The sequence below is a fragment of the Paramormyrops kingsleyae genome, chromosome 13, assembly GCF_048594095.1.
Source record: "Paramormyrops kingsleyae isolate MSU_618 chromosome 13, PKINGS_0.4, whole genome shotgun sequence".
NCBI classification, from domain to species: Eukaryota; Metazoa; Chordata; class Actinopteri; order Osteoglossiformes; family Mormyridae; genus Paramormyrops; species Paramormyrops kingsleyae.
This window is the reverse complement of record NC_132809.1, coordinates 18,500,542-18,523,101: the sequence shown is the minus strand read 5'-3', so window position 1 is coordinate 18,523,101 and position 22,560 is coordinate 18,500,542.

Below are 22,560 nucleotides of genomic sequence, written 5' to 3'. Positions count from 1 at the left end.
GCTTTTTTGGCCACTAGGAGGCACAAGTGAGCCTTTTTTGCTCCATCCATTACTGCAGAATGAAGCATTGCCCTGTGTTTCCACCTGGTGTATTTTGCTTTATTTATTTGATTAATTTTATATATTTTTTTTTACTTGTGGCATTATTACTATTACATTTTTGTACCCCATTTAATTATTGTTTTTAATGGTAATATTCAGTAGACTTTCACCAGTAAAGACATCCCGGTCTGTAATATATGTTTAATGGAAGTTTTCCTCAGCTGTGAATGTGGTGTTCAGTCACCTTGTTCACCAGGACGAGTCTGCATACGGGCCACCAGCTCCGGCTTTCGCAATAGGAGAGACCACCTAGCAGGAAATGTGGGTGGGGCCTTTATCCTCTTACCTAATCCTGAGAACCTCGGCACTGTGTGCATGACTTTTGGTTTGATTAGAGCTCAATAATCTGCTACTGCGTCGCTATGGTGATGGGGACAGTGGCAGTGATTTTCCTTTGCTGATGCTGTGGGGACGCTGTGAAATATAGGGGTTCCCCTTAATGTGCTGGTTACCACAGTCATATTTGTACTGCAACACCCCCAAGACGCACACAAACAAGCACGCCCATGGTCAGTGCCCACTGCATGGCAGTCATAGTAGCATTAAGTGTTAAACACAAGGCGAGATATTAAATGATAGCATTTACACATTAAAAATAAAAAATGCTAAATTAACCACAGACATTTCTTGGGGCTGCTAATGGAAGTGCTAATGCTACCACAGGGGTCACTATAGCCCCCCCCCAGTGTTGCTGCTGGGTGATTGGCAGGCACTTGGCAAGGAAATGTGGGACCCGTGTGCCAGCTGGGGGCCTTGATGATGCGCTGGCGGTCAATTTTGGGGGGTGGGGCCCTACGTGAAGCATCAGATTCTGCTGTTACAACCGGGGGGAGGAGGGCAGCTTCCGCGTACACCCACCCTGAAGAGCATGTGACCACCTATTTCGCTGCAGTTTGACGACAGCTTGCTGTGCCTTCAAAGTATTCATTTTGTTCTATCACACCTTTAATTTTGAAAGCATAATAATCCCCTCTTCACTAATACAATTTTTGCACATTCATAATGTGTGATAAATTAGAACTTTTTTCTGTAAATGTCTCATTTGCATAAGTAATTACACCCCCTCTGTAGGAGCCAGTACCTTCCGGACAGTCTTTCAGCAGTGGTTACCGCCTTGAGTCTCTCTTTTTGATTTTTTTTTCTCAATTCTATCATGTAAATTTAATACAGCATTTTTTTTAGGCTGTACTACAGATTTTATATTTAAGCCTGGGTCTTTGCTGGGCCACTCAAATCCTTTGAAGAATTTTCAAGCATAAACCTTTACCTCTAATGCATATCTCTCTCTGATGGAAACAGGTCACCCTGAAGGATTTGCTGGTGTTTGGCTCCATCTATCATAGCCTTGAAAAGGGAAGGGACTTGGGTGCTTGGATGCATAATGCTGTTACTTCACATTTTCCGTTATCGTCCTGTAAGACGTTGCTTGGTCGGCCTGATACTGTCACTTATATAGCCTCTAGTTTCACTCCTGATACCTCACAGAGTCAAATAATGCTCTTCACGTGCCTGTACGTTCTGGCGTGAAAATGCATGACGTCAGCCTGATTTAGGAGGTGGACTGGGTGAATACGCAAGATGGATGTGTTAGGTAAGTAGAGGAAAGCAGAAATGGCGTGTTTTAATTTAACTCTGCAATTGGATGGGGGAGGAGGCAAATACTTATGAAGATATTTATCATCCCCCAGAAATATAAAAGCTCAGCGCTCATCCTCTCTCTGCGCCTCCATGTAGGATAATGCATCTTGTGCTGCTCTAAACGAAACGCTATCGTTGTGCAGAAACCGTAGCTTAATAAACGCTGCCATTGCCCTCACCGAATCCCTGGAGGAGTGGCTATTTAACGACAAAACTGCGCTCCCTAGTGGCCTACACCATTGGCCGCCTGCTCTGAGTGTGATCCGGCCTAAGCACGTGGAGAACGCCGCCCCCTAGAGGGACGAGCGAGGTACTGCCGCAGCCTTGGGGTGCGTCCTGCTGGGTTATAGTGATTGCAGTCCCCACCCGACCTTCATTGGTTTCCGTTTTTAATTAGGGGGCTCATCTGCATGACCTAGTTGTTGATGCCTTCTGTCTGGATCTTGAGTGTCACTGTCACAGGTGATCTGTAACTGTCAGTGGCTCCCAGTGGGTCAGGCTATAGGTGTGACTTAACTGTCACCCAGTCCCAGGTGTCTTTTAATGATTGGCTGCACTGTACGTAACTGCATGTTAAAGGTGTATTATTCTGAAAAACATCTGATTATGATTAACCCACATTTGACTAATATCAGCAGAGAGAGCAGTCCTATCCTATCTGTGCGATTTAATGGTGAAGTCTGTTAATGTAAGCACTGCTACCAGCTAAAATATACTTCAATGTAAAGACTCGGGGGTAATATTCTCTAGATGCGACTCAAAAGAACAAAGAGTGCAATGATGTGATATTACAGGTGAACACAAGTATATTACATGTGCTTTTTTTTCCCCTCTGCTTGTAACACCTTGCAGCAGGGAAAATGGCATGTTGTGCTCTTGTGCATGAGTGCTGATGAGCAGCCCAGAGAGGCTTTTCTCTGCTGTACGGGAACGCCCCGCTCCCTCAGGCCTCTCTCCGATGAGCCTGCGTCCCGCAGCTGAGCTCCGCTGCTCTTTCAGCCGTGCTGCTGACTTATCGGCTTTCTTGTTCCAGGTGCGCTGCAGGAGCCCATTGGTGACAGGGGCACTTAGGCCCAATTCAGCCCACTTTTGCGGCTGGACGCTGTGAATTTTCATTGTAACGGGCAACATGGAATTAAGCTAATATTTATCACAAATAAGTCAAGTAGGTTTATTGTAATTTCAGGATATACACAGTGTACAGTGAAACAAAACATTGTTCCTGCAGGACCAAGGTGCAGCACAAACAAAAACAGAAACAACACAAGACAACATAAGTGCCGGCAGGAAAGAACTATACAGAGTGCAGGGAGAACCGAGCGAGAGAGAGAGAGAGAGTGTGCAAGACAAACAGCAGCAATATAGTGCAGTCGGGAAGAGCAGTAAGAGGGCTGGTGTGAATGGATAGTCTTATGACGGGTACAGTGCTCCAGGAGCAGAAGTGTGCAAAAACTGTTTTATTTGCATCTCGTTTCCCTTCATCTTTCTATCTCTCTGATGTATAACTTGCCTGCGTTTAAAGGCACTGTACGATAATGAGGTAATTATGTTGATGCAGTGCATGTATTGAACCAAAATGCTAGCCTGCTGATTTGATTACATCGTATTGGAGCCGATGTTTTAATTTTAACGGCCCTTCTGTCTGCCTGTATGTGCATTGGAATTGAAAATCCCAATCACTAACTCACATTACACATTATTTATTTCATTCCTAGTTCCTAATTCAACCCCTCATAAATATTCAGTTTTAGCACTTTTATGTCTGTCTTATGTACAAAATGGTGTGTAAATAAATGTCTTTTAGGAGGCATTTAATTAATATTCAAATACACAGTAGGATGTTGATTTGGTTTGGTTTATTAAATGTGCCCCAGGCGGTTATGCAGAGTCGTGATTACACAGGCGACATGGCCGTCATTGCAGACTATGCCGCTTCCTCCTCGGCTGATATTCTGCTCTGGAGGGGGTTTATTGACAATGGCGTAAGTAAACGACACACACACCGCAGAGTTAATACGGGTTAGGTAAACACGAGGAAATGTGCAGACGTTCTCTGATATCCTACTGTCAGTCTGGGGTGTAAACAAAGGTGTATATCTTTAGATTGTAAACAAACAGTCTTAATTGTGATATTGAGCGAGGTGCCAATCAAAACATTTACCTCCAAACCAATAAAGATAAAGTTTTGTTGTACAATACAGGACTGCCTTCTCTGGAAGGAAGCTGATGATTTGTGGTCTTTCAAATCCTTCGTAGATGATGAGGCGTAGAGGAGGGCGCCTGCTTTTTATCTCCCAGAGGGCTGAAGACTGTGGGAAGGTATAGGTGGAGAACAGGGGCCCGTATCGCCAAGCAGGATTTCTTGCTTAGCCAGATAACTTGTCGGATTTAAGGTAGTCTGTGCTAAATGTAAATGAATGAAGTCCATTTGAACTGGGGTGCCTTAAATCCAACAAGTTATCTAGCTAACCAGTGAATCTTGCTTCGTGATACAGGCCCCCTGTACATTCATAAAAGAAGTAAACAAGCCATGGGACTTCTGAGGCAGAGACTGAACAGGGCCCCTGTCTCCCTCCCGCTCCTGCCCAGCCAGAGGATGGGGGGTTGTATGAATTATCCAGAGCCCGACGGCCTGCTGGCAGTGCTGCCAAAGGCCTGCCCATCTGTCAGAGCAGAGCAGCAGAGGTGCACATGCCGCTGTGATGGATCGCCACAGGTGAGCTGCCTTTAAGTGGCTGATGAATAGAAGAGCCCCGGTGACAGAATGGCTTCATGACTCTATCGCTGATAAACAGATGACAAAAATGTGACACTGTTTTCCTGGGGGGTGAGGTGGGGGGGACAGAGAACTGTGGGGAAAAAAACTGAAAAGGTATTTTTTTTTCTTGTTCTGTGTACATATTTTTCCCTGTAGACTTTGATACAAAAAATGATTGCAGACTGCATTTTGCTAGAAATGGAAATGGCCACCCGTATCAACATAGACCAGGGGTGCCCAACTCCAGTCCTGGTTTCCCCTCATTTAACACACCTGATTCAACTCCTTGTGCTAATTACCACACAGCTCTTGAGCTGAATCATTTATGGTGGAACAAGGAAAGAACTAAGCTACACAGGGCTCCGGCCCTCCAGGACTGGAGTTGGACACCTCTGACATAGACAGTGCTGGGAGACCTGTTTATCATTTACCAGGTGGTCAAACACAAAATACCGTAACTGAAAGAGTCCCTAAAGCCAGCTGATAGGGGGGATGAGTTCGGGCTCAAGGCTAATTGGGGATTTGGCATCCATTTAATCAGGGTATTGGATTCCAACAGTAAAGAACAAAGTCCTTGGAACAGAGAAACAGGCCATGGGTGTTTGCCATGTTTGCTGGAGGTGGGAGGGTGCAAAGACCCAGGGAGGTGAGCTGAGTCCTATCAGCCTGTGAGGGCCAATTGTATCAAAGCGTCTCAGCCAACCACAGCGATGGACATTTACCCTTGAAAATACCTTCTAAGAAAATGTTTTGTACGATGGTTATGTACATCTTCAGAAATGTAGCAATGTGAGCAAGAAGCTCGTTATCACCTCTAAATCCTATAGTTTTCTTTTTGTCTCAACAAGGAATTATTCAATGATTTCCAGTTTTTTGTGGAATTTACGTAATCATATGCTACTCCTGGGTCAAGGCAGTTAATTCTAATAATTCTTCTACACTGTCAAAGCTCAATAAATGAAGTCGAAGCTCGTAGCTCACAGTTCATAGGTGTCTCAACCTACTGCAACCGTTGACAGCTTGCCAATACACCTAGAGTAGTGAGTATAAAGTAATCAATGCTTAAATCAGCCCTCAAAATGATAAATTTCTTGAACTTGACCCATGTGCGAAAAACTAAAAATTAACAACATTGTTTTTTTTAGCATGTAGCAAGAAATGAAAACACTTTGGTATAAATTCGGTTAAGAGAAGAGCGATGGGGGATATTCATGGATGTGTCATTGACCAGGACATGCATTATCACTAACCTGCTCGCTTGGCTCCCCAGGCTGTTGCCTTAGCTTGAAGTATCACTTACCTTATATTGGTTTTCATAGCATCTTGGCTAAAATGCCTCATTTCACATGCATAAACCAGGGCCCTAATGGAGTGGGGGGGGGGTGCCTTTCGGCCTGCGGACACACAGGAGATGGGCTTCGACTGACATCACGGATCCAGACATCATCAATCAATGGGTTCAATAGATTGGCCAAAGGGGGATGGGAGAGGGGGGGGGGGTTTCTCATTCCTGAGAGTGGTCGATATCTCTGCACGTCTAAACGAGAGCAATCCCATTAAGGCAGGCAGCGGCGGAGACTTCACAATGGCATTCACCGTTGGCCAACTGGGAGGGGAGGCCATCTGTCTGCAGAGAGTGAGGCCCGGCCTGCTTTGGCCTGTGAAGGACCGGCCTGTGCAGCCCTGTGAAAGCTTCCCCACCTTGTGCTGGGCCTGGAACGAGCTGAGAAGGAATGAGCATTTAGCCTGTCCTGGCCTGGATAGAGTCCATTAGAGAAGTGAAATTTTTGGTGGTTACAGACACTGTACTGGCTTCTCACTTTGCACTTAATATGTCACATTACTGTTCCATATGGCTGGATATCTTCCCTGATCGAGTTACGCTTCACAGCAGCGCTAACAGCAGCACCCTTATGGAACTGGAGCCCTCTGCCTTTCAGTCGCGAGTCTCTCTCTGCACCCTCACAGAACGTGCCCTCTACTGTCCCTCTGGCTCTTTTGAGAACCTTTTCTGTGACATACATGCACAAGCATTCATCTCGTTGTCTTATTAGTATTAATAATGACACTGCTTGAAACAAGCTAACTTTTGACGTCACAGAGGAATTGATATCGGGATGCTCATAGCGCGCTTCAGAATGCTCCTCATTTTACTGGTACTTCCTGCACCTCAGGTCCTCCCCTTTGGACCAAGTCACCAAACCCTTCTGAAGCTGTCACCTCCTATGTCAAAGACACCTGCGGCAGAATTTTTATGACAAATTTGTAAATCATCCTCATAGTACTTTCCTCTTAATTCCACTTGATTCTTATTCTCCAAGCCATAGCCTGTGATATTAAACATCCCCCGACACAGGTGAGCCAGGTAAAACCCACTAGGATATTTGAAGGCGCGTGATGCATTAGTTGTTAATAGTTGTGATGTTTAATTTATTGCATGTGCGCTCACCGTCTGGCAGTGGTTTCTGTAATTAATGATTTGCTGATGGCTCCCCCGTCCCCCAGCCTGTTTGTCCGCTATCTTTTAGCTTTGAGAGCGACTCCAGAGAGCCTTGGTGGAACGTGGTCCCGGCTGTGGTCTGGCCATTTCGGAGATGTTAGGGGAGTTCTGGCTGTCGGTGGCTGATTGAATAGCATCGCGTTTGTTGTGCTCAGTCCCCACACGGTACCGTGGGCTCATTCTGCATGTTTATCGGTGCGATTGCCGTTGCTGCCGCTGTTTTCCCTTTGCCCGCTAAACGTGTGTATTTATCCAGGGACTCATTTTTACAATCTGCTAGATTAATTTTACATTTGTGCAGATGTATGGTTGCTGCCGTAATGCGGCATCCCTCCCCCCCGTACCCGAGAGACCCCGGCCCATTTGTTTCTGCTCCTGCATCTTCCCAAGCTGCCGCCACCGAAATGCAGTGCCGCACGTACTCTGGCCCCGCATGCAGCTGCTAGTCACTGCGCCTTCAGTGGGATCCGGCTTCTCCTCCCCAGTCCCCCACCGGCCCAGGCTCCGTGACGGAACCCGCCGTGTCTGGAAGCACTCGAAGCCCAAGTCTTGGCCATACATGGTCTCCAGCCCTTGGAGCACGAGGACGGCACTTTCTAAATTATATTCTTCTTTACACAAGTTATATTAATGACTGCTTCTCCCTTTAAATAGGCTATTTAAATGCACAGCCATTTTTGGTGGATTCTGTCCATTTTTTAGCATCAATATATTAATGTGCTCGGAAGGCGAGACTAAGACTGGCCCGTTTGCTCTGGGTCTGTGTGACTGTGTCCGTTCTGTGAATCAGTCTGTTCTTGATTGACAGGATACAAGACCCCAGGTAACGTCAGTGAGGAATCGTCTCTGCAGCCAGTATCATCTGCAGTTAGAGCCTGTCTTTAAGTATCTGCCTTTTATGAAGATGCTACCTCCCTACACTCCATGATGGCCACCAACCCGGCTTCACCATGCTTCAGCAGTGTGTGGCACCTCTGTGAATCAGTGTCTGACTTGCCGGCCTTGGTTTTTTCCCTTGTGTCAGGCAGCTGATTTTCCTGAAAGCAGCGTGGGGGGAGTGTGGCTTGTTGGGGTCGGCCCCTGTGCCTCTGATTGGAAAGTAGCTGGTTTGAACTCTCAGCAGAATAAGTTGGGCTCCTGAGTAACTCCCATAACCCCCTGCAAAGTCAGGTGTGCCGGGAAAGTGGCTGAACCTGCATTCAGACCCCGAGCAGCTGTGTGTGTGTGTGTGTGTGTGTGTGTGTGTGTGTGTGTGTGTGTGTGTGTGTCTTAAGGGAGAGGAGGCATATGTGAAGAAGCAGTCCAACGTTCCTGTACTCAGACTCGTACAAAAAGCAGATAATGCTTCACTTAATTTGAAGAACATTTGCCTAAACCTCAGGGCTGAGTGAATGTGCAGAAATCTTTAAGGGAATTTGTGTTGATAGTTCTTCATCCACAGATAGAGAGAGAAGGCAGGAGTGTGATGAGGAGGCTGAGCGCCGCCGATGGCAGGTGACCCAGAGGGCGGCGGCATGGCGCTAAGTGCCCCTCCCTGCCAGAAATGTGCTACATGTTCAGGTGCGATTGGGGCGGGGGGGTATCTGACAGGGGGGTGCAAGCAAATGTGCAGAGATGTCAGCAGTGATGGAGCGCTCGTCGCTGTGAAGAGCCACGGCAGGGTGCTAGGCTCACGTCTGTGTGTGTGTGTGTGTGTGTGTGTGTGTGTGTGTGTGTGTTAATGGCCTAGCTGGCCCCAGTGAGACATAAGAGGCTGCATGAGGCATCTCCCTCATGATTATGCTGTGGTACATTTGCAGCACAAATAAAGATGTCCATTACTGACTCACGGCAAAATGTCGTTTTATTTGTCCATGTCAATAAGCGATTAAGGTAATTACATAGCACTTTAACTGCAGTTACTGATGACATCATGTAAACTGAGCGAGAGCCTCTAAATGGGCTTTCAGGCAAGAATGAGAACCTTCTTATAATTCCTGTTCACTTCTGTTTTGTGATATAAATCAAAGTGAGGAAGGATCACCCTGAATGACTTCAGTTGTGTCACCATAGATCTTCATGACTGATGTATTTTTCATGTTATTGCCCTAACCAGATCTTGCATATTTATTCCTAATGACTAGTGTTTAATTTTAATTCTATGTAAAACCACAGGACTTAGAGGATAAATGTAGATTTGCTGTATCTGTTCTGTTTAAGATGTTAAGTGGTCAGCATGGACCTGACATGCTCTGCGGTACCACTGGCAGGTACCATTCTTGCGCCCTGTGATATTAAAACATGCACAGACATCTTTATGTCATTTGTGTAAATGTCTGTTATGTATTATATTCCAGGGAGAGTTATTCAAAAGTTACGTCTGTGACGACAGCAATACCATCAGACAAAACTGCACGCTTGTAACTAATAAACTGTCACTGTAAGCCAGTCCGATTAATGACACCAACTGCTGTTTTAATCCTGAGCTGCTGTAGATGTTCAGCATCCAGATGTTCAGGCTTTGCATTCAGACACACATAACCGCCTCCCGTGCACATTTACAGGTTCTCAGGTGTTGCTTTTCCATAGTACTGCTGTGCTCGGAAGCCTAATGGTCACTCCAGCAGCTCCCTTCCGGAACTGACTCACTGACCTATTCGCTAGGCCTGTTCTTCCTGCCGTGGACAGTTACACCTGAGTGATGTTCCATCAGCTGTCGCTGAGCTCAGCCGCCGACCTCCTAAACTCGCTCACTCTTCCTGACTTTTTGCAGATGCCAGTTTTCGCTGCTGTCTGCGCATCACTGCCATCACGCCTTCGCATTTTTAATATGAGAGCTTGCTGTGATATGGAAGTACTCAGGATAGCATTCAAATCCCAGAGATTTTGCTCATAACGAGGAAAAATGGTGTTTGAGCGGCGCCTTTCCCCGCACAGGTTCCGGCACGCATGTCCTGTGGTCCGACCCGTGTTCTACTTTCTCGTTCCTTCGGGGCTTCTGTATGGCACCTACAGTTTGATGCCTCCAACACCATGTGCAGCCAAGAGCAGCAAAAAGGGGGGGGGGGGGTGGACATTTCCACTCAGGGGCCCTAAAACATTCGGAACATAATTGCTTTGGTCTGGGTTGGGGGGTCCAAATGCATAGGAGCCCCTCTGGGTGTGGTTCATGTTCACTGTAGTCGCCGTGGCCATTCATGGGGGGCCTGAGCGGACCCTTGACGTTGTGTGAATTTGAGCCGTTATCGGGCTGTCCCCTTTCCCAGTAAGCCTCTGTGCTCTGGGGGCTAATTTACGAGCGGCCAAGCTGGGCCCGCACCGACCCGAATCGATGGCTTCCAAGCAGGCCAGAGACGCCAGGCTGCCTGCCGGACTCCTGGGTGCTTGTGGGGCCAACGAGAGCCACAGGAGTACAAAATACTGCAGGATCCCCTGGTCATTAAAAGTCCTGTTTAGCAAACTTAATACACATGAACTGACCTTGAATAAGATCACCATCTGCATCCATCATACATTCGCATCGGTCTTGTCTTACATATCTAATGTATGCTTTGCTGGCAGACATCTATGGAGGTATTGAGCAATGTGTTCGGTTATATGCTATGACGGTCATGTATGATTACTGCGGCTTCTGCATGCTTTCAAGGGCAAACCGAAGCACTGAGGTACATTAACAAGCTATATCTGGTATATAAATGTCCTTCTGCGGAGGGCTCGCTTGTGAATTCTCGGATTGTGTTACAATACTCTATTATAACGTCATTATAAGGAAAATGATATGTTTTGATGTTTCCCCCAGTATGTGTTCGCTCTTATCGTGCATCTGTTATTTTCTGTGAGCAGTATCTTGTTTGAAGCTTTGTGCCTGTTGACGCCAGATAAGGCCGTCCGCTAAGCCAATTACAGTGATAATGGTACTAATAATAATCATTTCCTGGATATCTGGGTGTCCTTACCCAGGAATGTGACACCAGCAGGGCCACTGGAGGGCCCCCAGCCGCGCGGCCACAGCCTGACACCGAGGAGAACGCCGCTACGCTTGCTTGCCGATGCCCGGCTTGACGGCCGGTGATTACCGCTCCAAATTGGGTGAATCAAGCCACTGCCAAGCTTGCTTAGTCCCCCCATCGCTCTGGAACCCCCCCCCCCCCCCTCCGCAGCCCTACCCCATCTCCAATCTCTACCCCCACCTCTTATTGGTGCTCCGCTGAACCCCCCCCCCCCCCCCCCCCCCCCCCCGCCCATTAAGAGTTGACATTCCATTCTGTTTTTAATCAACTCGTCGGATTTGGCACCCCTGGCACAGAATTGAGCAGCAAGACGTCAGAGAGCTGCAGAGGGGTTCAGACGTAGACAGTGCCCCAGACGTTGGGGGGGTGGGGTGGGGGGTGGTCCTGTATGGATGGTTTTCTCTGGCAATAAGCAAGAATGAGTGGCTGAAATGAGTGACCATGTGATGGATGCAGCCCAATGGCCCACAGCTTCATCATGCTGCAGCTCAGACAGGGTCACCCAAAGGTAGGAGGAAAAGGGGAGTCTTTCAGGGGGCCAGGCATGGGTGGGCTGAGTGTGTGGGGGGTGGGCATATTCACTAGAATTCTTCTGGGGCTCAGGCCTGTGTCTATGCGGCCCTGAACCCAGACAACTGAGAGAGCACAGTCCTCTGAGGCTGCCACTCTGAGGCGCTGTTTTTCCCCTTTGGTTCTTCACGCATGTTCAGTCAAGGGGGATGTCTTTGCTTGTCCTTGGGCTAGAGCAGTCAGGGAAGCAGGGGGTGGGGGTGTGGGTGAGGGGGCACAGGAGGCTGGGAAAAAGGTTGCTGTTTATTTATTTTTTTTCTGCTTCAGAGATGAGCATTAGTATTCCTCTCTCAGAGCGTGACAGGGGAGTGCAGAGGCTTTGAGGTGAATCAAAGCTTTAACAACGTCTCTCTCTCTCAAATGTTTTTCGGTGCCTGTTATCAGGCAGGCGGTGCTGGAACTGGCTCGCCGGCATGTCTGACTGGCAGGTGCGGCAGCAGGAGCCGATGGCGGCGTAATAAAGCGGAGCTTGGGCTGGTGCCAGCAGTCACGCTCCATTTAGACCCTACTGTAAGATATTTACACGCTGATGGTTCTGCTTCTCCACGCCAAGCCTGACTTTACACCCAGCATTAAAAGTCTGCCTTTGGCCTGACTGACTGACCCCTGTGCTGTGCCTTGTGCTTCCTGAGATTCTCACCATGGCCCAGTATTGGGGATGAAGGCATGGAAGATGGATGGATAGACTATGATCTTTGTTGAGAAAACTGGTAAATACATGGTGGCGATACTGTATGACGGCAGGTGTCATGCGGTGTCGCCGTGCTGCCGGTGTGATGGTCACAGTAACTCATGCGGACGAAGGACCAGCAGAGTCTGCACCTGAAAGTCAGCAGAGGTCAGCCTCGAGGGGGGGGGAGGGCAGCTACCAATGGGGGGTGAGCAGATCTGCCCAGAAATGGTGAGGTGGAACACGGACATCTTACCCCCCCTGACTGGCCACGAGTGACAGGTGCTGGGGGCCATGGGGCAGAGGGAGCTGGGAGCCCAGCACACGCCCAGTCGGGTGGAAGCGTGTCTTCCTTCCGTCTCCACCCACGAAAAGGGAGGGTAGCTGTCTGCATGCGGTCAAAGCGCACAGTCGGGGATAATGAGTCTCTCCCATGAAACAGAGAGTGTGCTTATCTGAGACCTGGAGGACAGTTTTGGAGAGCAGTCTGGACGTTGTAAATGGAGACTAAAAGTGGAGATGAAGGAGTGAAGGTAGCTTATGAACTTCACTCTAATTTAGACCTCTAAGGATTATATGAGAAATTCCTGTCAGAACATTATTTTTCAGTAATGTATGTTATAACATGTGAGTGTACCACTAAAACAAATGTTCTATTCTTAGTTTACCAAGAAAATTCATAAATGTTATTTTTTGAAGCAGCTGAGTATTACATTCATCTAATTTGTCCTCCATTTCATTACTTTCTCTCTCCCATGAGAATAATTGATTTCACAGAGTGATAAATAATTCCCTCAAGGAGCAGACAGACAATTCCCTTTCTTCATGGATCCCCGAGTACACAAAGTTCAGGTTTAATGTCCCAGCCTCGGCTGGCCTGCTCCTCGTCTCGCTCTCCTGGGGGTTTTGGATGGAGACCAGAAGATGACGTTTCTGCAGAGACACGTGGAGAATCTGTGGGCCGCACTGCTAAGTGTTTTCAGTTCTTTCTCCAGCTGCTTCTGTCCTCTGTCTCTCTCTCCGTCTTTTTCCATGCTCCTCTTTTCTTTCCATGTCCCGCTCTGTTCATTCTCTCCTTCCACATGCAAGTTTACTGATTGGCTCAGGCTTTCACTGGTAGGCATGTAGAGGATGGCAGACGTAGTGTTGCTGCAGTACACATATATGCAGTATACATACACACACACACACACACATATACACTCACCTAAAGGATTATTAGGAACACCATACTAATATGGTGTTTGACCCCCTTTCGCCTTCAGAACTGCCTTAATTCTACGTGGCATTGATTCAACAAGGTGCTGAAAGCATTCTTTAGAAATGTTGGCCCATATTGATAGGATAGCATCTTGCAGTTGATGGAGATTTGTGGGATGCACATCCAGGGCACGAAGCTCCCGTTCCACCACATCCCAAAGATGCTCTATTGGGTTGAGATCTGGTGACTGTGGGGGCCATTTTAGTACAGTGAACTCATTGTCATGTTCAAGAAACCAATTTGAAATGATTCGAGCTTTGTGACATGGTGCATTATCCTGCTGGAAGTAGCCATCAGAGGATGGGTACATGGTGGTCATAAAGGGATGGACATGGTCAGAAACAATGCTCAGGTAGGCCGTGGCATTTAAACGATGCCCAATTGGCACTAAGGGGCCGAAAGTGTGCCAAGAAAACATCCCCCACACCATTACACCACCACCACCAGCCTGCACAGTGGTAACAAGGCATGATGGATCCATGTTCTCATTCTGTTTACGCCAAATTCTGACTCTACCATTTGAATGTCTCAACAGAAATCGAGACTCATCAGACCAGGCAACATTTTTCCAGTCTTCAACTGTCCAATTTTGGTGAGCTCGTGCAAATCGTAGCCTCTTTTTCCTATTTGTAGTGGAGATGAGTGGTACCCGGGGGGGTCTTCTGCTGTTGTAGCCCATCCGCCTCAAGGTTGTGCGTGTTGTGGCTTCACAAATGCTTTGCTGCATACCTCGGTTGTAACGAGTGGTTATTTCAGTCAAAGTTGCTCTTCTATCAGCTTGAATCAGTCGGCCCATTCTCCTCTGACCTCTAGCATCAACAAGGCATTTTCGCCCACAGGACTGCCGCATACTGGATGTTTTTCCCTTTGCACACCATTCTTTGTAAACCCTAGAAATGGTTGTGCGTGAAAATCCCAGTAATTGAGTAGATTGTGAAATACTCAGACCGGCCCGTCTGGCACCAACAACCATGCCATGCTCAAAATTGCTTAAATCATCTTTCTTTCCCATTCTGACATTCAGTTTGGAGTTCAGGAGATTGTCTTGACCAGGACCACACCCCTAAATGCATTGAAGCAACTGCCATGTGATTGGTTGATTAGATAATTGCATTAATGAGAAATTGAACAGGTGTTCCTAATAATCCTTTAGGTGAGTGTATACTCTGTGACAAAAAAAACGGACGGAGTGGTGGAAATAAAATGAATCTGCACGTGGTGAAAGGTCATGTGACTGTATCGCAATGATTATAATAACACAGTTGGCAGTATGGGCATATTGCTGGTCCCATGTCGGTAGAGTATGGCAACCCATAGTAAGATTGGGGGACCTCAACATGAAGCAGGCCATCCATAGACACATGTGCTGTGTGTGGACAGGCGTTGTCTTGTTGAAAGCCTGTACCAGGGTGCTGTCTCAGGAGGGGTAAGACATGAGGACACAGGATGTCACTGACATAGCACTGTGCTGTCAGGATTCCCTGAATCACTACCTGAGATGACCTGAAGTCATACCCTATGGCTCCCCACACCACCATGCCAGGAGTAACACCGGTGTGTCTCTCCACAACAGCAGGATTGGTCCTCTCCCCTCGGTGCCACCACACACGCACACGATGGTCATCCGTGATGATGCAGAACCGAGATTCATCACTGAACATGGTACGACGCCACTCGTCATCAATCCATGCCGCCCGGTTACGGCACCACTCCAAACGCAGCTGTCTCTGCACTGGTGTTAACGGCAGCCTACACATGGGACTGTAAACCCGTAGTCTGGCTGCTGCCAGTCATCAAGACACGGTGCAGAATGACTTGGGCTGTTGTAGAAAGTCCAGTACCTGTGTCCGGATGGCAGGCGCAGATGTCACGGGGTTCTGTAATACTTGGTGCACAATACGATGATCCTCCCTTGTTGAGGTCTGTCTTGGGCGACCGGAGCCTGTGGGTGCCCTCACCTGCCCATTGGTTCCAACATCGGGTGACTGTGACATCTGCATGCCCCACATGCCGTGCAATTGCATAGTACAACCACCCAGCCTCATGCAAACCCACAATGTGACCCCTATCAGACTCCGTCAAGTGCTGGTAATGCTGTCTAATGCATCTACGAGGCATCCTCTGTGTCTGGTGACTAGACGTGCCAGCTCCTCATTTACATACCCATCGCTGGTCTGCATGTGTTCCAAATTACACTAATTAGGGGCTGCTATTACAAGAAACTTAATATATATGTATGTAACATGAGTGTAAGGAATATATGTAATTTAATATGGGATTATATCATTTGTGGAATTTCACACTCTATTGTAAACACTCTCTGAATATGTCTGACTTATTTGAACTACATCTACCTTAATTTGCAGATAATGTCAAGGGAGGTTGTAGAGCAAGTTTGTGGGTCATAGGTGAGTATACGCATGTGTGTGTGTGCACCTGCATGCGGGTGGGTGCGTGTGTGTGCGTGCATGCAGGTCGGTGTATACATTGGTTGGGTGTGGGGCAGGACAGGGCAGAGAGTTTGCACGAACTGGGTGACACTGGTGAGCCATGTGTACAGTGACTACTGCTGCCTGTGACTGAGGGATGACAGATGCAGGGCTGCTTCTGTGCATGTAGTCAGTCAGCCTGGCTGCGTTTCACGGTTTCCATGCTTCCTCATCAAAGAGCAGCCTTGCCTGGCTGCCCTGGTGTTCCATCACTCCTCCCCTGTCCAGGGTGACACTGGACAGAGTCTCCTCTCTGCTTCCCTGGCCGACGCAGGATCTCCGACACTCACACTCACTGCACCCCTGCGGTCTGCTGGAGGTGAATTGACTGGTCAGCTCCCTAGAAGGTGCTCTGTGGGAAATTGGCCAGCCAGTGGACCATCACTCAGAATGAGGACGGCGTACGTCACCATTTTAGTTACAAAACAGGCCTGCAGTTATTGAGCTTAACGATGGGTACACTGTAACTAAAAGATCTTTATCATTAGCATCAGGAACTGACCTTCTTTGCTCTCGGAAGTTAAAACACAAACTGTTCCTGCCTTTTCTACATGGAAACTCCACACAGTATTCCATCAAGCAATCGGAAAATTAGCCTGAGTGTTAAATTAGACAAGGCTCATTAAATGTCGTCTCTTCTGTGTGTTATAAGAGCTTCAAACCAAGCCATGCTTAATGAACCTGTCACCATGACCCACGGTGGCAGTTTTCAAGGGAGCAAGCCAGTCAGTCGCTCTGCGGTCTTGACATCCTCTCCACTTCTCTGGAATGGCGCTTGAACCGTTCATCATTCCCAAAGGCTAATCATGTTCCTGACAACTGAGCTTTTATTGAGTCATGAGATTCCGTCCTTGGTGTTGTCAGGCCCTTGAGGAAACGGCTCACTTATCATTCAGAGCCAGTGAATGCTGCCCGGCTTCTGTCTCTCTTACTGTTCTCTCATTCTCTCTCTCTCTCTCTCTCTCTCTCTCTCCCCCCCCCATCTCTCTCTGGAGCTTGGGGCTTTCCTGCCTCTCTCTCTCTCTGAAGCTTTGGGCTTTCCCATCTCTCTCTCTCTCTCTCTCTCTCTCTCTCGTCTCTCTCTGGAGCTTGGGGCTTTCCCGCATCTCTGTCTGTCTGTCTGTCTCTCTCTCTCTCTGGAGCTTGGGACTCTCCCGCATCTCTGTCTGTCTGTCTGTCTGTCTCTCTATATATGTATCTCTCTCTGGAGCTTGAGACTCTCCCACATCTCTGTCTGTCTGTCTGTCTGTCTCTCTATATATATATATGTATCTCTCTCTGGAGCTTGGGACTCTCCCGCATCTCTGTCTGTCTATCTGTCTGTCTCTGTCTCTCTCTCTGGAGCTTGGGACTCTCCCGCATCTCTGTCTGTCTATCTGTCTGTCTCTGTCTCTCTCTCTGGAGCGTGGGGCTCTCCATTATGCGACCAGGGTCAGAATGATGCTTCAGTGATGCTTCATGATTCCACCATCTTTAGTTTTCTGTCAGTGTGAAAACACCTTATAACCTTTTCGTTTGGAAATGCCCACTGAATCCACATTCCGCCTATGTTTGTTTTTTTTTTGGGGGGGGGGGGGGGGGCTGTAAGCTGCTCAGCCCTGTGCTTCCATCCCTTTTCAGGCTGTAGGACCCGCCTGCTGCTGCTGTTTCACTGCTGTCGTAATTCCGTCGCTAATCAGCCCACTTCGGATTTTTAGCCTTCAAACAGGCATTAGTTTGTATTCTATCACTTTTATCTTAAAATGAACCAAATTGATCATTAAGTGTTCTTTAAATCCAAATTAATCCATAATTTGAGAACACAACGAACTATTTCTGACCAGAGCACAAAGAACACTTATTACAGACAGTCTGAAGTACATATAGCTGGCCTGGGTCATTTATTTTATTTTTTATTTTATTGATTCAGGCTTTTAAACACTCCGGGAGTGCTGTTGTTTTTTAATTACAGGTAGAGCTGTTTTTCCAACGTAATTTCTATTCTTGTCATCAGTATCTAAAATATATTTGGTTCAACTGCTAAAACCTCTTAGTATTTTGGTCAAGCGAGACTATAATAGTGTAACAACAAGACTGCAGTGAATGTTGCTCTGTGTTACCCAGCTCTGTCACTCGACTTTAAGGGGCTTGTTGTTCTAAGCTGGCCAGCTATACTATGAAGAGTTAGTCTTCTGTTTTCAAGACATGGTATTTTTCTAAAGCACTCAAATTTCTATTGGACTCACCATATTCTTCATACGGAAATTACATAAATGCATTATGAACCAATTATGCCAGTAACAATCCATAAAGCTGTTCTTGTAATGAAAACATGGGCAGTTCATTTCAAACACCCCCTCAGCAAAACAAAGTGGGTTAAGCCGACTGAGACACGTTCCCCATTTCTACACCATTTACAACTTGAAAAGTCAGATGTTACACCTAAAATACCTTTGAAACACAACGTGCTGTCTTGTCTACTGAGCCTAATCTAGTCCCTCAAAGTCAATTCTCGAAAGCCTTAATGCGAAAAGTAGCCTTTCAGTTTTTGTAACACTGCTTAATGTAACACTGGACAAAAACTCTTGCACCGATGTCTAAATAAAAACATGCAAGTGTTTCCTCCATGATCAAGTAGAATTGGAAAGATGTCGCAAAAGCCACAGCAAGTAACTAGTCCTTTTTGTACTAGCAACTAGTTTAAGAAACTAACTAAATGAACATAAAAATATGACAGAAAAACCCTTTCCAGATTATATAAATGCAGGTGTGCGCGCGCCCTAGTATCGCCTGCCGGCCTGCATTCACTCGGGCAGCCGGTCAGTATGATGCTGGCTGAGTCTGACAGATAGCAGCAATCACATGGCTTCACAGGGAGCCCATTAGCATCCCGTACATACAAAGAGTGGCACAGCGGCACCCTGTTCTGCTCACTGGCAGCTGGCTACCACGGCGACTCCCTGCTCTGCTCACTGGCAGCTGGCTACCACGGCGACTCCCTGCTCTGCTCACTGGCAACTGGCTACCACGGCGACTCCCTGTTCTGCTCACTGGCAGCTGGCTACCACGGCGACTCCCTGCTCTGCTCACTGGCAACTGGCTACCACGGCGACTCCCTGCTCTGCTCACTGGCAACTGGCTACCACGGCGACTCCCTGTTCTGCTCACTGGCAGCTGGCTACCACGGCGACTCCCTGTTCTGCTCACTGGCAGCTGGCTACCACGGCGACTCCCTGCTCTGCTCACTGGCAACTGGCTACCACGGCGACTCCCTGCTCTGCTCACTGGCAACTGGCTACCACGGCGACTCCCTGCTCTGCTCACTGGCAGCTGGCTTACACGGCGACTCCCTGCTCTGCTCACTGGCAGCTGGCTTACACGGCGACTCCCTGCTCTGCTCACTGGCAGCTGGCTTACACGGCGACTCCCTGCTCTGCTCACTGGCAGCTGGCTTACACGGCGACTCCCTGCTCTGCTCACTGGCAGCTGGCTTACACGGCGACTCCCTGCTCTGCTCACTGGCAGCTGGCTTACACGGCGACTCCCTGCTCTGCTCACTGGCAGCTGGCTTACACGGCGACTCCCTGCTCTGCTCACTGGCAGCTGGCTTACACGGCGACTCCCTGCTCTGCTCACTGGCAGCTGGCTTACACGGCGACTCCCTGCTCTGCTCACTGGCAGCTGGCTTACACGGCGACTCCCTGCTCTGCTCACTGGCAGCTGGCTTACACGGCGAATCCCTGCTCTGCTCACTGGCAGCTGGCTTACACGGCGACTCCCTGCTCTGCTCACTGGCAGCTGGCTGACACGGCGACTCCCTGAGGCTGGCAGCTGTAATGCTACGTTGTGCTGATACACCAGGAGCTGCGCTGCTCTCTGCAGTCGTTTCTCAGTAATGTGTCTGGGGTCGGTTTCATCCCTCTACAGCATGACATCATCACCCCCCTGTCACCCCCTGTCCCCCCCTGCCCGCCCTCCACATGCAGGCCCCGCGGTTTCAAGAAGCCCTGAAGAGGCAAACGAGCCGCTGAAGATTTAGCGACATGTCGTTCCCTCGGCTCACGGCCATAAACCAGCTCTCACCTGCTCGCCATAAAGCTGAGCCTTTGTGAAAGTTACAATTAAGGGGCAGCTTCATCTTAGCTGCCAGTGTAATCTCTGCTGTGGGCAGACAAGACAGAACGGGAGATTTGCTTGATGTAAGCTTGGAGATGGAAAGAGCAACGTGGGTGTCTGCCAGTGCTGGGCAATGCGTTTTGGAAATCAGCATGACAAAGGTTACCTCGGCCCTGAGTGGCCACTGGCCATGGCAAAACGAATCAAGTCTTAGAGGAAGCAGGATGAGGTTCACCATACACTCAGCCCCCCCATACGCCCAGCCCCCCCATACACTCAGCCCCCCCATACACTCAGCCCCCCCATACGCCCAGCCCCCCCATACGCCCAGCCCCCTGTACATTCAGCCCCCTGTACGCTCAGCTTCCTGTACATTCAGCCCTCTGTACATTCAGCCCCCTGTACGCTCAGCTTCCTGTACATTCAGCCCTCTGTACTGTACATTCAGCCCCCTGTACGCTCAGCTTCCTGTACATTCAGCCCCCTGTACGCTCACCCCCCTGTACGCTCAGCTTCCTGTACATTCAGCCCTCTGTACATTCAGCCCCCTGTACGCTCAGCCCCCTGTACATTCAGCCCCCTGTACGCTCACCCCCCTGTACGCTCAGCTTCCTGTACATTCAGCCCACCATACGCTCTCATTTGTCAGCCGCTATTGAGTAAAGAGGTAGGGCTGCACTAAAAGCCGGTGTGATCAGTCTCAGCGGAGGACACAGCGTCAAGCTGGAAGGGGGGGCTTCTCGCTATTCTCTGTCAGATAGCAGACTTCATATATATTTTATCTTAAGAGTTAATGTGCTGATTGTCCAAAGCACAAAATCTAGAAAGTCTGGTGTATTTGAAAAACCGTAGTAGTAGATGTGAGATAATAGGTTTACCCATTGTCTAAATAAAATTGAGTTATCAGCAGATCACATGGTCAGCCTCTGTAGCACCATAGCGTGACTAAACTGCGTGTTTGGGGCAGCTAGGCTTTAACATGAATAGACAAAACATCCGATGGCTTTTACTTCCTGTTACTTAAATTCTGCCTTTGATGCCTCAAGTCACGGAGTCCGTTTAGAAGGTCAAAGAAGGTCCTGCCTTCTACAGCACTGCATCCCCTAATCATGAAAGTCTGCTCCTCTGTATTAGCGGAAAAGTTTTCTTGCTCTACACCAGCGGTGGGCAGTCTTATCCGCAAAGGGCCGGTGTGTATGCAGGTTTTTCGGATAACCTGTAGGTCAGCTGTTCAAACACAGATGTGAGGATCAGCCAATCAGTCCTCTAATTAGTAACTAATTAGGGAGCTGCAGCAAAACCCCACATACACACCAGCCCTTTGCGGATAAGATTGGCCACCCCTGCTCTACACGGACACACAAGTGTTACCCTCCTGGGATTCGAATACACAAAACAAGTGGTCTGTATACTATTGAATCCCTGTGTATCATTATGTTAACCCACAGATCGTATGATAAAACCTCAGTTGGCCCACAGAGCCACAGCGACACAAAGATCGAAAACACAGGAGAAAGCAAGGAGGAAGGCAAACAGAGGAGGTATTACCTCACTGGCGGCCTTTCATTATCCCGAACGACGACATCAAAACAAATTCAGCCCGTCTTCACGTCATACCTCCCTCTTCTTCCTAACAGATCTGTGTGCACAGGAAACATTTCCCTAAAAATTATACGATTCATAGGATGAACCAGTTTGATAGAGAATCCTAAAAAATCGCATCTTTGAAAAACATAAATGTATCGATGAGTATCACTTGTCCACAATATGCCGACTGATGTCTACAGAAGGGGCCACCCATTTGCCCCTGACATGCGGCGATGTTGACGGCTGCAGATGGTCGGTCTCCCGGCAGCAGCTGCAGATCGGGCAGGAGCACACGGAGCGTGTAGTCACGAGAGGAGCGAGTTCCCGGGTGGCTCTCTGCTGGGCCACCGCTCTCTGGTCAGTGACACAGGCGGAGCAGTGCTGACCTTCGACTTCCCTGTATGGAGAACAATCTGGAGGGTCCTGTGGTTTTGGCAAAAATCAGGGTGGCAGTTCATCCTACCCTCTAAGCGGAGCCTGCTTTGTACCCCACAATGCACTTAGGGGGAACCATAAAGTGCACAATCTGACTGGAATCATCTCGGTCCTCAGCCTATAAGGCAATGACAGCCAACATGTACTACAGCGTTTTCAATAGCAGCAGCAGGGACCTAAAACGGTCGGTTTTCTCCATGATGCCTGGCTGATGGATACAGGGCCTTTGGCGGAGCTTTTCTTAATAATGCATCTGCAGAACAAACCTGTTGTCAGGCAGCCAGCTGGGGGCCTGGGAGACAGACGCTTCGTGCTTGACAGGCCGTTTGAAGGATTCAGTCATTCCTTTATTACATTACAGAGGGATATCCTTTGCTACACATAAAATTTTGACAGCAGTTGCTGTACATACTTCATGTAGCCTCCCTTCTACCACAGTATATATAATCGGATCATTTGCTGTAGA